We start from the raw sequence: 11,990 nt of genomic DNA on the forward strand, positions 1-11,990 counted from the left end.
GGAATACTTTTAAGTTCTAGGTCGCCCACCAGTAAAATGCGGGAATACATTTAAGTTCTAGGTCGCCCACCAGTAAAATGCGGGAATACATTTAAGTTCTAGGTCGCCCACCAGTAAAATGCGGGAATACTTTTAAGTTCTAGGTCGCCCACCAGTATAATGCGGGAATACATTTAAGTTCTAGGTCGCCCACCAGTAAAATGCGGGAATACATTTAAGTTCTAGATCGCCCACCAGTAAAATGCGGGAATACTTTTAAGTTCTAGGTCGCCCACCAGTAAAATGCGGGAATACATTTCAGTTCTAGGTCGCCCACCAGTATAATGCGGGAATACATTTAAGTTCTAGGTCGCCCACCAGTAAAATGCGGGAATACTTTTAAGTTCTAGGTCGCCCACCAGTAAAATGCGGGAATACATTTAAGTTCTAGGTCGCCCACCAGTATAATGCGGGAATACATTTAAGTTCTAGGTCGCCCACCAGTAAAATGCGGGAATACTTTTAAGTTCTAGGTCGCCCACCAGTAAAATGCGGGAATACATTTAAGTTCTAGGTCACCCACCAGTAAAATGCGGGAATACTTTTAAGTTCTAGGTTGCCCACCAGTATAATGCGGGAATACTTTTAAGTTCTAGGTTGCCCACCAGTAAAATGCGGGAAGACGTTTAAGTTCTAGGTCGCCCACCAGTAAAATGCAGGAATACATTTCAGTTCTAGGTCGCCCACCAGTAAAATGCGGGAATACATTTAAGTTCTAGGTCGCCCACCAGTAAAATGCGGGAATACTTTTAAGTTCTAGGTCGCCCACCAGTATAATGCGGGAATACATTTAAGTTCTAGGTCGCCCACCATTAAAATGCGGGAATACTTTTAAGTTCTAGATCGCCCACCAGTAAAATGCGGGAATACTTTTAAGTTCTAGGTCGCCCACCAGTAAAATGCGGGAATACATTTCAGTTCTAGGTCGCCCACCAGTATAATGCGGGAATACATTTAAGTTCTAGGTCGCCCACCGGTAAAATGCGGGAATACTTTTAAGTTCTAGGTCGCCCACCAGTATAATGCGGGAATACATTTAAGTTCTAGGTCGCCCACCAGTAAAATGCGGGAATACTTTTAAGTTCTAGGTCGCCCACCAGTAAAATGCGGGAATACATTTAAGTTCTAGGTCGCCCACCAGTAAAATACGGGAATACATTTCAGTTCTAGGTCGTCCACCAGTAAAATGCGGGAATACTTTTAAGTTCTAGGTCGCCCACCAGTAAAATACGGGAATACTTTTAAGTTCTAGGTCGCCCACCAGTAAAATGCGGGAATACATTTCAGTTCTAGGTCGCCCACCAGTATAATGCGGGAATACATTTAAGTTCTAGGTCGCCCACCAGTAAAATGCGGGAATATATTTAAGTTCTAGGTCGCCCACCAGTAAAATGCGGGAATACTTTTAAGTTCTAGGTCGCCCACCAGTAAAATGCGGGAATACGTTTAAGTTCTAGGTCGCCTACCAGTAAAATGCGGGAATACTTTTAAGTTCTAGGTCGCCCACCAGTAAAATGCGGGAATACATTTCAGTTCTAGGTCGCCCACCAGTATAATGCAGGAATACATTTAAGTTCTAGGTCGCCCACCAGTAAAATGCGGGAATACTTTTAAGTTCTAGGTCGCCCACCAGTATAATGCGGGAATACATTTAAGTTCTAGGTCGCCCACCAGTAAAATGCGGGAATACTTTTAAGTTCTAGGTCGCCCACCAGTAAAATGCGGGAATACATTTAAGTTCTAGGTCGCCCACCAGTAAAATACGGGAATACATTTCAGTTCTAGGTCGTCCACCAGTAAAATGCGGGAATACTTTTAAGTTCTAGGTCGCCCACCAGTAAAATACGGGAATACTTTTAAGTTCTAGGTCGCCCACCAGTAAAATGCGGGAATACATTTCAGTTCTAGGTCGCCCACCAGTATAATGCGGGAATACATTTAAGTTCTAGGTCGCCCACCAGTAAAATGCGGGAATATATTTAAGTTCTAGGTCGCCCACCAGTAAAATGCGGGAATACTTTTAAGTTCTAGGTCGCCCACCAGTAAAATGCGGGAATACTTTTAAGTTCTAGGTCGCCTACCAGTAAAATGCGGGAATACTTTTTAGTTCTAGGTCGCCCACCAGTAAAATGCGGGAATACATTTCAGTTCTAGGTCGCCCACCAGTAAAATGCGGGAATACATTTAAGTTCTAGGTTGCCCACCAGTAAAATGCGGGAAGACGTTTAAGTTCTAGGTCGCCCACCAGTAAAATGCAGGAATACATTTCAGTTCTAGGTCGCCCACCAGTAAAATGCGGGAATACATTTAAGTTCTAGGTCGCCCACCAGTAAAATGCGGGAATACTTTTAAGTTCTAGGTCGCCCACCAGTAAAATGCGGGAATACTTTTAAGTTCTAGGTCGCCCACCAGTAAAATGCGGGAATACTTTTAAGTTCTAGGTCGCCCACCAGTATAATGCGGGAATACATTTAAGTTCTAGGTCGCCCACCAGTTAAAATGCGGGAATACTTTTAAGTTCTAGGTCGCCCACCAGTAAAATGCGGGAATACTTTTAAGTTCTAGGTCGCCCACCAGTAAAATGCGGGAATACTTTTAAGTTCTAGGTCGCCCACCAGTAAAATGCGGGAATACATTTAAGTTCTAGGTCGCCCACCAGTAAAATACGGGAATACATTTCAGTTCTAGGTCGTCCACCAGTAAAATGCGGGAATACTTTTAAGTTCTAGGTCGCCCACCAGTAAAATACGGGAATACTTTTAAGTTCTAGGTCGCCCACCAGTAAAATGCGGGAATACATTTCAGTTCTAGGTCGCCCACCAGTATAATGCGGGAATACATTTAAGTTCTAGGTCGCCCACCAGTAAAATGCGGGAATATATTTAAGTTCTAGGTCGCCCACCAGTAAAATGCGGGAATACTTTTAAGTTCTAGGTCGCCTACCAGTAAAATGCGGGAATACGTTTAAGTTCTAGGTCGCCCACCAGTAAAATGCGGGAATACATTTCAGTTCTAGGTCGCCCACCAGTAAAATGCGGGAATACATTTAAGTTCTAGGTTGCCCACCAGTAAAATGCGGGAAGACGTTTAAGTTCTAGGTCGCCCACCAGTAAAATGCAGGAATACATTTCAGTTCTAGGTCGCCCACCAGTAAAATGCGGGAATACATTTAAGTTCTAGGTCGCCCACCAGTAAAATGCGGGAATACTTTTAAGTTCTAGGTCGCCCACCAGTAAAATGCGGGAATACTTTTAAGTTCTAGGTCGCCCACCAGTAAAATGCGGGAATACTTTTAAGTTCTAGGTCGCCCACCAGTATAATGCGGGAATACATTTAAGTTCTAGGTCGCCCACCATTAAAATGCGGGAATACTTTTAAGTTCTAGATCGCCCACCAGTAAAATGCGGGAATACTTTTAAGTTCTAGGTCGCCCACCAGTAAAATGCGGGAATACATTTCAGTTCTAGGTCGCCCACCAGTATAATGCGGGAATACATTTAAGTTCTAGGTCGCCCACCAGTAAAATGCGGGAATACTTTTAAGTTCTAGGTCGCCCACCAGTATAATGCGGGAATACATTTAAGTTCTAGGTCGCCCACCAGTAAAATGCGGAAATACTTTTAAGTTCTAGGTCGCCCACCAGTAAAATGCGGGAATACATTTAAGTTCTAGGTCTCCCACCAGTAAAATGCGGGAATACATTTAAGTTCTAGGTCGACCACTAGTAAAATGCGGGAATACTTTTAAGTTCTAGGTCGCCCACCAGTATAATGCGGGAATACATTTAAGTTCTAGGTCGCCCACCAGTAAAATACGGGAATACTTTTAAGTTCTAGGTCGCCCACCAGTAAAATGCGGGAATACATTTCAGTTCTAGGTCGCCCACCAGTATAATGCGGGAATACATTTAAGTTCTAGGTCGACCACCAGTAAAATGCGGGAATATATTTAAGTTCTAGGTCGCCCACCAGTAAAATGCGGGAATACTTTTAAGTTCTAGGTCGCCCACCAGTAAAATGCGGGAATACTTTTAAGTTCTAGGTCGCCTACCAGTAAAATGCGGGAATACTTTTTAGTTCTAGGTCGCCCACCAGTAAAATGCGGGAATACATTTCAGTTCTAGGTCGCCCACCAGTAAAATGCGGGAATACATTTAAGTTCTAGGTTGCCCACCAGTAAAATGCGGGAAGACGTTTAAGTTCTAGGTCGCCCACCAGTAAAATGCAGGAATACATTTCAGTTCTAGGTCGCCCACCAGTAAAATGCGGGAATACATTTAAGTTCTAGGTCGCCCACCAGTAAAATGCGGGAATACTTTTAAGTTCTAGGTCGCCCACCAGTAAAATGCGGGAATACTTTTAAGTTCTAGGTCGCCCACCAGTAAAATGCGGGAATACTTTTAAGTTCTAGGTCGCCCACCAGTATAATGCGGGAATACATTTAAGTTCTAGGTCGCCCACCATTAAAATGCGGGAATACTTTTAAGTTCTAGATCGCCCACCAGTAAAATGCGGGAATACTTTTAAGTTCTAGGTCGCCCACCAGTAAAATGCGGGAATACATTTCAGTTCTAGGTCGCCCACCAGTATAATGCGGGAATACATTTAAGTTCTAGGTCGCCCACCAGTAAAATGCGGGAATACTTTTAAGTTCTAGGTCGCCCACCAGTATAATGCGGGAATACATTTAAGTTCTAGGTCGCCCACCAGTAAAATGCGGAAATACTTTTAAGTTCTAGGTCGCCCACCAGTAAAATGCGGGAATACATTTAAGTTCTAGGTCTCCCACCAGTAAAATGCGGGAATACATTTAAGTTCTAGGTCGACCACTAGTAAAATGCGGGAATACATTTAAGTTCTAGGTCGCCCACCAGTAAAATGCGGGAATACTTTTAAGTTCTAGGTTGCCCACCAGTAAAATGCGGGAAGACGTTTAAGTTCTAGGTCGCCCACCAGTAAAATGCAGGAATACATTTCAGTTCTAGGTCGCCCACCAGTAAAATGCGGGAATACATTTAAGTTCTAGGTCGCCCACCAGTAAAATGCGGGAATACTTTTAAGTTCTAGGTCGCCCACCAGTAAAATGCGGGAATACTTTTAAGTTCTAGGTCGCCCACCAGTAAAATGCGGGAATACTTTTAAGTTCTAGGTCGCCCACCAGTATAATGCGGGAATACATTTAAGTTCTAGGTCGCCCACCATTAAAATGCGGGAATACTTTTAAGTTCTAGATCGCCCACCAGTAAAATGCGGGAATACTTTTAAGTTCTAGGTCGCCCACCAGTAAAATGCGGGAATACATTTCAGTTCTAGGTCGCCCACCAGTATAATGCGGGAATACATTTAAGTTCTAGGTCGCCCACCAGTAAAATGCGGGAATACTTTTAAGTTCTAGGTCGCCCACCAGTATAATGCGGGAATACATTTAAGTTCTAGGTCGCCCACCAGTAAAATGCGGAAATACTTTTAAGTTCTAGGTCGCCCACCAGTAAAATGCGGGAATACATTTAAGTTCTAGGTCTCCCACCAGTAAAATGCGGGAATACATTTAAGTTCTAGGTCGACCACTAGTAAAATGCGGGAATACTTTTAAGTTCTAGGTCGCCCACCAGTATAATGCGGGAATACATTTAAGTTCTAGGTCGCCCACCAGTAAAATGCGGGAATACTTTTAAGTTCTAGGTCGCCCACCAGTAAAATGCGGGAATACTTTTAAGTTCTAGGTCGCCCACCAGTAAAGTGCGGGAATACATTTCAGTTCTAGGTCGCCCACCAGTATAATACGGGAATACATTTAAGTTCTAGGTCGCCCACCAGTAAAATGCGGGAATACTTTTAAGTTCTAGGTCGCCCACCAGTAAAATGCGGGAATACATTTCAGTTCTAGGTCGCCCACCAGTAAAATGCGGGAATACTTTTAAGTTCTAGGTCGCCCACCAGTAAAATGCGGGAATACATTTAAGTTCTAGGTCGCCCACCAGTAAAATGCGGGAATACATTTAAGTTCTAGGTCGCCCACCAGCAAAATGCGGGAATACTTTTAAGTTCTAGGTCGCCCACCAGTATAATGCGGGAATACATTTAAGTTCTAGGTCTCCCACCAGTAAAATGCGGGAATACATTTAAGTTCTAGGTCTCCCACCAGTAAAATGCGGGAATACATTTAAGTTCTAGGTCGCCCACCAGTAAAATGCGGGAATACTTTTAAGTTCTAGGTCGCCCACCAGTATAATGCGGGAATACATTTAAGTTCTACGTCGCCCACCAGTAAAATGCGGGAATACTTTTAAGTTCTAGGTCGCCCACCAGTAAAATGCGGGAATACTTTTAAGTTCTAGGTCGCCCACCAGTAAAATGCGGGAATACATTTCAGTTCTAGGTCGCCCACCAGTATAATGCGGGAATACATTTAAGTTCTAGGTCGCCCACCAGTAAAATGCGGGAATATATTTAAGTTCTAGGTCGCCCACCAGTAAAATGCGGGAATACTTTTAAGTTCTAGGTCGCCCACCAGTAAAATGCGGGAATACGTTTAAGTTCTAGGTCGCCTACCAGTAAAATGCGGGAATACTTTTAAGTTCTAGGTCGCCCACCAGTAAAATGCGGGAATACATTTCAGTTCTAGGTCGCCCACCAGTATAATGCAGGAATACATTTAAGTTCTAGGTCGCCCACCAGTAAAATGCGGGAATACTTTTAAGTTCTAGGTCGCCCACCAGTATAATGCGGGAATACATTTAAGTTCTAGGTCGCCCACCAGTAAAATGCGGGAATACTTTTAAGTTCTAGGTCGCCCACCAGTAAAATGCGGGAATACATTTAAGTTCTAGGTCGCCCACCAGTAAAATACGGGAATACATTTCAGTTCTAGGTCGTCCACCAGTAAAATGCGGGAATACTTTTAAGTTCTAGGTCGCCCACCAGTAAAATACGGGAATACTTTTAAGTTCTAGGTCGCCCACCAGTAAAATGCGGGAATACATTTCAGTTCTAGGTCGCCCACCAGTATAATGCGGGAATACATTTAAGTTCTAGGTCGCCCACCAGTAAAATGCGGGAATATATTTAAGTTCTAGGTCGCCCACCAGTAAAATGCGGGAATACTTTTAAGTTCTAGGTCGCCCACCAGTAAAATGCGGGAATACTTTTAAGTTCTAGGTCGCCTACCAGTAAAATGCGGGAATACTTTTTAGTTCTAGGTCGCCCACCAGTAAAATGCGGGAATACATTTCAGTTCTAGGTCGCCCACCAGTAAAATGCGGGAATACATTTAAGTTCTAGGTTGCCCACCAGTAAAATGCGGGAATACTTTTAAGTTCTAGGTCGCCCACCAGTAAAATGCGGGAATACATTTAAGTTCTAGGTCGCCCACCAGTATAATGCGGGAATACATTTAAGTTCTAGGTCGCCCACCAGTAAAATGCGGGAATACTTTTAAGTTCTAGGTCGCCCACCAGTAAAATGCGGGAATACATTTAAGTTCTAGGTCACCCACCAGTAAAATGCGGGAATACTTTTAAGTTCTAGGTTGCCCACCAGTATAATGCGGGAATACTTTTAAGTTCTAGGTTGCCCACCAGTAAAATGCGGGAAGACGTTTAAGTTCTAGGTCGCCCACCAGTAAAATGCAGGAATACATTTCAGTTCTAGGTCGCCCACCAGTAAAATGCGGGAATACATTTAAGTTCTAGGTCGCCCACCAGTAAAATGCGGGAATACTTTTAAGTTCTAGGTCGCCCACCAGTATAATGCGGGAATACATTTAAGTTCTAGGTCGCCCACCATTAAAATGCGGGAATACTTTTAAGTTCTAGATCGCCCACCAGTAAAATGCGGGAATACTTTTAAGTTCTAGGTCGCCCACCAGTAAAATGCGGGAATACATTTCAGTTCTAGGTCGCCCACCAGTATAATGCGGGAATACATTTAAGTTCTAGGTCGCCCACCGGTAAAATGCGGGAATACTTTTAAGTTCTAGGTCGCCCACCAGTATAATGCGGGAATACATTTAAGTTCTAGGTCGCCCACCAGTAAAATGCGGGAATACTTTTAAGTTCTAGGTCGCCCACCAGTAAAATGCGGGAATACATTTAAGTTCTAGGTCGCCCACCAGTAAAATACGGGAATACATTTCAGTTCTAGGTCGTCCACCAGTAAAATGCGGGAATACTTTTAAGTTCTAGGTCGCCCACCAGTAAAATACGGGAATACTTTTAAGTTCTAGGTCGCCCACCAGTAAAATGCGGGAATACATTTCAGTTCTAGGTCGCCCACCAGTATAATGCGGGAATACATTTAAGTTCTAGGTCGCCCACCAGTAAAATGCGGGAATATATTTAAGTTCTAGGTCGCCCACCAGTAAAATGCGGGAATACTTTTAAGTTCTAGGTCGCCCACCAGTAAAATGCGGGAATACGTTTAAGTTCTAGGTCGCCTACCAGTAAAATGCGGGAATACTTTTAAGTTCTAGGTCGCCCACCAGTAAAATGCGGGAATACATTTCAGTTCTAGGTCGCCCACCAGTATAATGCAGGAATACATTTAAGTTCTAGGTCGCCCACCAGTAAAATGCGGGAATACTTTTAAGTTCTAGGTCGCCCACCAGTATAATGCGGGAATACATTTAAGTTCTAGGTCGCCCACCAGTAAAATGCGGGAATACTTTTAAGTTCTAGGTCGCCCACCAGTAAAATGCGGGAATACATTTAAGTTCTAGGTCGCCCACCAGTAAAATACGGGAATACATTTCAGTTCTAGGTCGTCCACCAGTAAAATGCGGGAATACTTTTAAGTTCTAGGTCGCCCACCAGTAAAATACGGGAATACTTTTAAGTTCTAGGTCGCCCACCAGTAAAATGCGGGAATACATTTCAGTTCTAGGTCGCCCACCAGTATAATGCGGGAATACATTTAAGTTCTAGGTCGCCCACCAGTAAAATGCGGGAATATATTTAAGTTCTAGGTCGCCCACCAGTAAAATGCGGGAATACTTTTAAGTTCTAGGTCGCCCACCAGTAAAATGCGGGAATACTTTTAAGTTCTAGGTCGCCTACCAGTAAAATGCGGGAATACTTTTTAGTTCTAGGTCGCCCACCAGTAAAATGCGGGAATACATTTCAGTTCTAGGTCGCCCACCAGTAAAATGCGGGAATACATTTAAGTTCTAGGTTGCCCACCAGTAAAATGCGGGAAGACGTTTAAGTTCTAGGTCGCCCACCAGTAAAATGCAGGAATACATTTCAGTTCTAGGTCGCCCACCAGTAAAATGCGGGAATACATTTAAGTTCTAGGTCGCCCACCAGTAAAATGCGGGAATACTTTTAAGTTCTAGGTCGCCCACCAGTAAAATGCGGGAATACTTTTAAGTTCTAGGTCGCCCACCAGTAAAATGCGGGAATACTTTTAAGTTCTAGGTCGCCCACCAGTATAATGCGGGAATACATTTAAGTTCTAGGTCGCCCACCAGTTAAAATGCGGGAATACTTTTAAGTTCTAGGTCGCCCACCAGTAAAATGCGGGAATACTTTTAAGTTCTAGGTCGCCCACCAGTAAAATGCGGGAATACTTTTAAGTTCTAGGTCGCCCACCAGTAAAATGCGGGAATACATTTAAGTTCTAGGTCGCCCACCAGTAAAATACGGGAATACATTTCAGTTCTAGGTCGTCCACCAGTAAAATGCGGGAATACTTTTAAGTTCTAGGTCGCCCACCAGTAAAATACGGGAATACTTTTAAGTTCTAGGTCGCCCACCAGTAAAATGCGGGAATACATTTCAGTTCTAGGTCGCCCACCAGTATAATGCGGGAATACATTTAAGTTCTAGGTCGCCCACCAGTAAAATGCGGGAATATATTTAAGTTCTAGGTCGCCCACCAGTAAAATGCGGGAATACTTTTAAGTTCTAGGTCGCCTACCAGTAAAATGCGGGAATACGTTTAAGTTCTAGGTCGCCCACCAGTAAAATGCGGGAATACATTTCAGTTCTAGGTCGCCCACCAGTAAAATGCGGGAATACATTTAAGTTCTAGGTTGCCCACCAGTAAAATGCGGGAAGACGTTTAAGTTCTAGGTCGCCCACCAGTAAAATGCAGGAATACATTTCAGTTCTAGGTCGCCCACCAGTAAAATGCGGGAATACATTTAAGTTCTAGGTCGCCCACCAGTAAAATGCGGGAATACTTTTAAGTTCTAGGTCGCCCACCAGTAAAATGCGGGAATACTTTTAAGTTCTAGGTCGCCCACCAGTAAAATGCGGGAATACTTTTAAGTTCTAGGTCGCCCACCAGTATAATGCGGGAATACATTTAAGTTCTAGGTCGCCCACCATTAAAATGCGGGAATACTTTTAAGTTCTAGATCGCCCACCAGTAAAATGCGGGAATACTTTTAAGTTCTAGGTCGCCCACCAGTAAAATGCGGGAATACATTTCAGTTCTAGGTCGCCCACCAGTATAATGCGGGAATACATTTAAGTTCTAGGTCGCCCACCAGTAAAATGCGGGAATACTTTTAAGTTCTAGGTCGCCCACCAGTATAATGCGGGAATACATTTAAGTTCTAGGTCGCCCACCAGTAAAATGCGGAAATACTTTTAAGTTCTAGGTCGCCCACCAGTAAAATGCGGGAATACATTTAAGTTCTAGGTCTCCCACCAGTAAAATGCGGGAATACATTTAAGTTCTAGGTCGACCACTAGTAAAATGCGGGAATACTTTTAAGTTCTAGGTCGCCCACCAGTATAATGCGGGAATACATTTAAGTTCTAGGTCGCCCACCAGTAAAATACGGGAATACTTTTAAGTTCTAGGTCGCCCACCAGTAAAATGCGGGAATACATTTCAGTTCTAGGTCGCCCACCAGTATAATGCGGGAATACATTTAAGTTCTAGGTCGACCACCAGTAAAATGCGGGAATATATTTAAGTTCTAGGTCGCCCACCAGTAAAATGCGGGAATACTTTTAAGTTCTAGGTCGCCCACCAGTAAAATGCGGGAATACTTTTAAGTTCTAGGTCGCCTACCAGTAAAATGCGGGAATACTTTTTAGTTCTAGGTCGCCCACCAGTAAAATGCGGGAATACATTTCAGTTCTAGGTCGCCCACCAGTAAAATGCGGGAATACATTTAAGTTCTAGGTTGCCCACCAGTAAAATGCGGGAAGACGTTTAAGTTCTAGGTCGCCCACCAGTAAAATGCAGGAATACATTTCAGTTCTAGGTCGCCCACCAGTAAAATGCGGGAATACATTTAAGTTCTAGGTCGCCCACCAGTAAAATGCGGGAATACTTTTAAGTTCTAGGTCGCCCACCAGTAAAATGCGGGAATACTTTTAAGTTCTAGGTCGCCCACCAGTAAAATGCGGGAATACTTTTAAGTTCTAGGTCGCCCACCAGTATAATGCGGGAATACATTTAAGTTCTAGGTCGCCCACCATTAAAATGCGGGAATACTTTTAAGTTCTAGATCGCCCACCAGTAAAATGCGGGAATACTTTTAAGTTCTAGGTCGCCCACCAGTAAAATGCGGGAATACATTTCAGTTCTAGGTCGCCCACCAGTATAATGCGGGAATACATTTAAGTTCTAGGTCGCCCACCAGTAAAATGCGGGAATACTTTTAAGTTCTAGGTCGCCCACCAGTATAATGCGGGAATACATTTAAGTTCTAGGTCGCCCACCAGTAAAATGCGGAAATACTTTTAAGTTCTAGGTCGCCCACCAGTAAAATGCGGGAATACATTTAAGTTCTAGGTCTCCCACCAGTAAAATGCGGGAATACATTTAAGTTCTAGGTCGACCACTAGTAAAATGCGGGAATACATTTAAGTTCTAGGTCGCCCACCAGTAAAATGCGGGAATACTTTTAAGTTCTAGGTTGCCCACCAGTAAAATGCGGGAAGACGTTTAAGTTCTAGGTCGCCCACCAGTAAAATGCAGGAATACATTTCAGTT

The sequence above is a fragment of the Nicotiana tabacum genome, chromosome 10, assembly GCF_000715075.1.
Source record: "Nicotiana tabacum cultivar K326 chromosome 10, ASM71507v2, whole genome shotgun sequence".
NCBI classification, from domain to species: Eukaryota; Viridiplantae; Streptophyta; class Magnoliopsida; order Solanales; family Solanaceae; genus Nicotiana; species Nicotiana tabacum.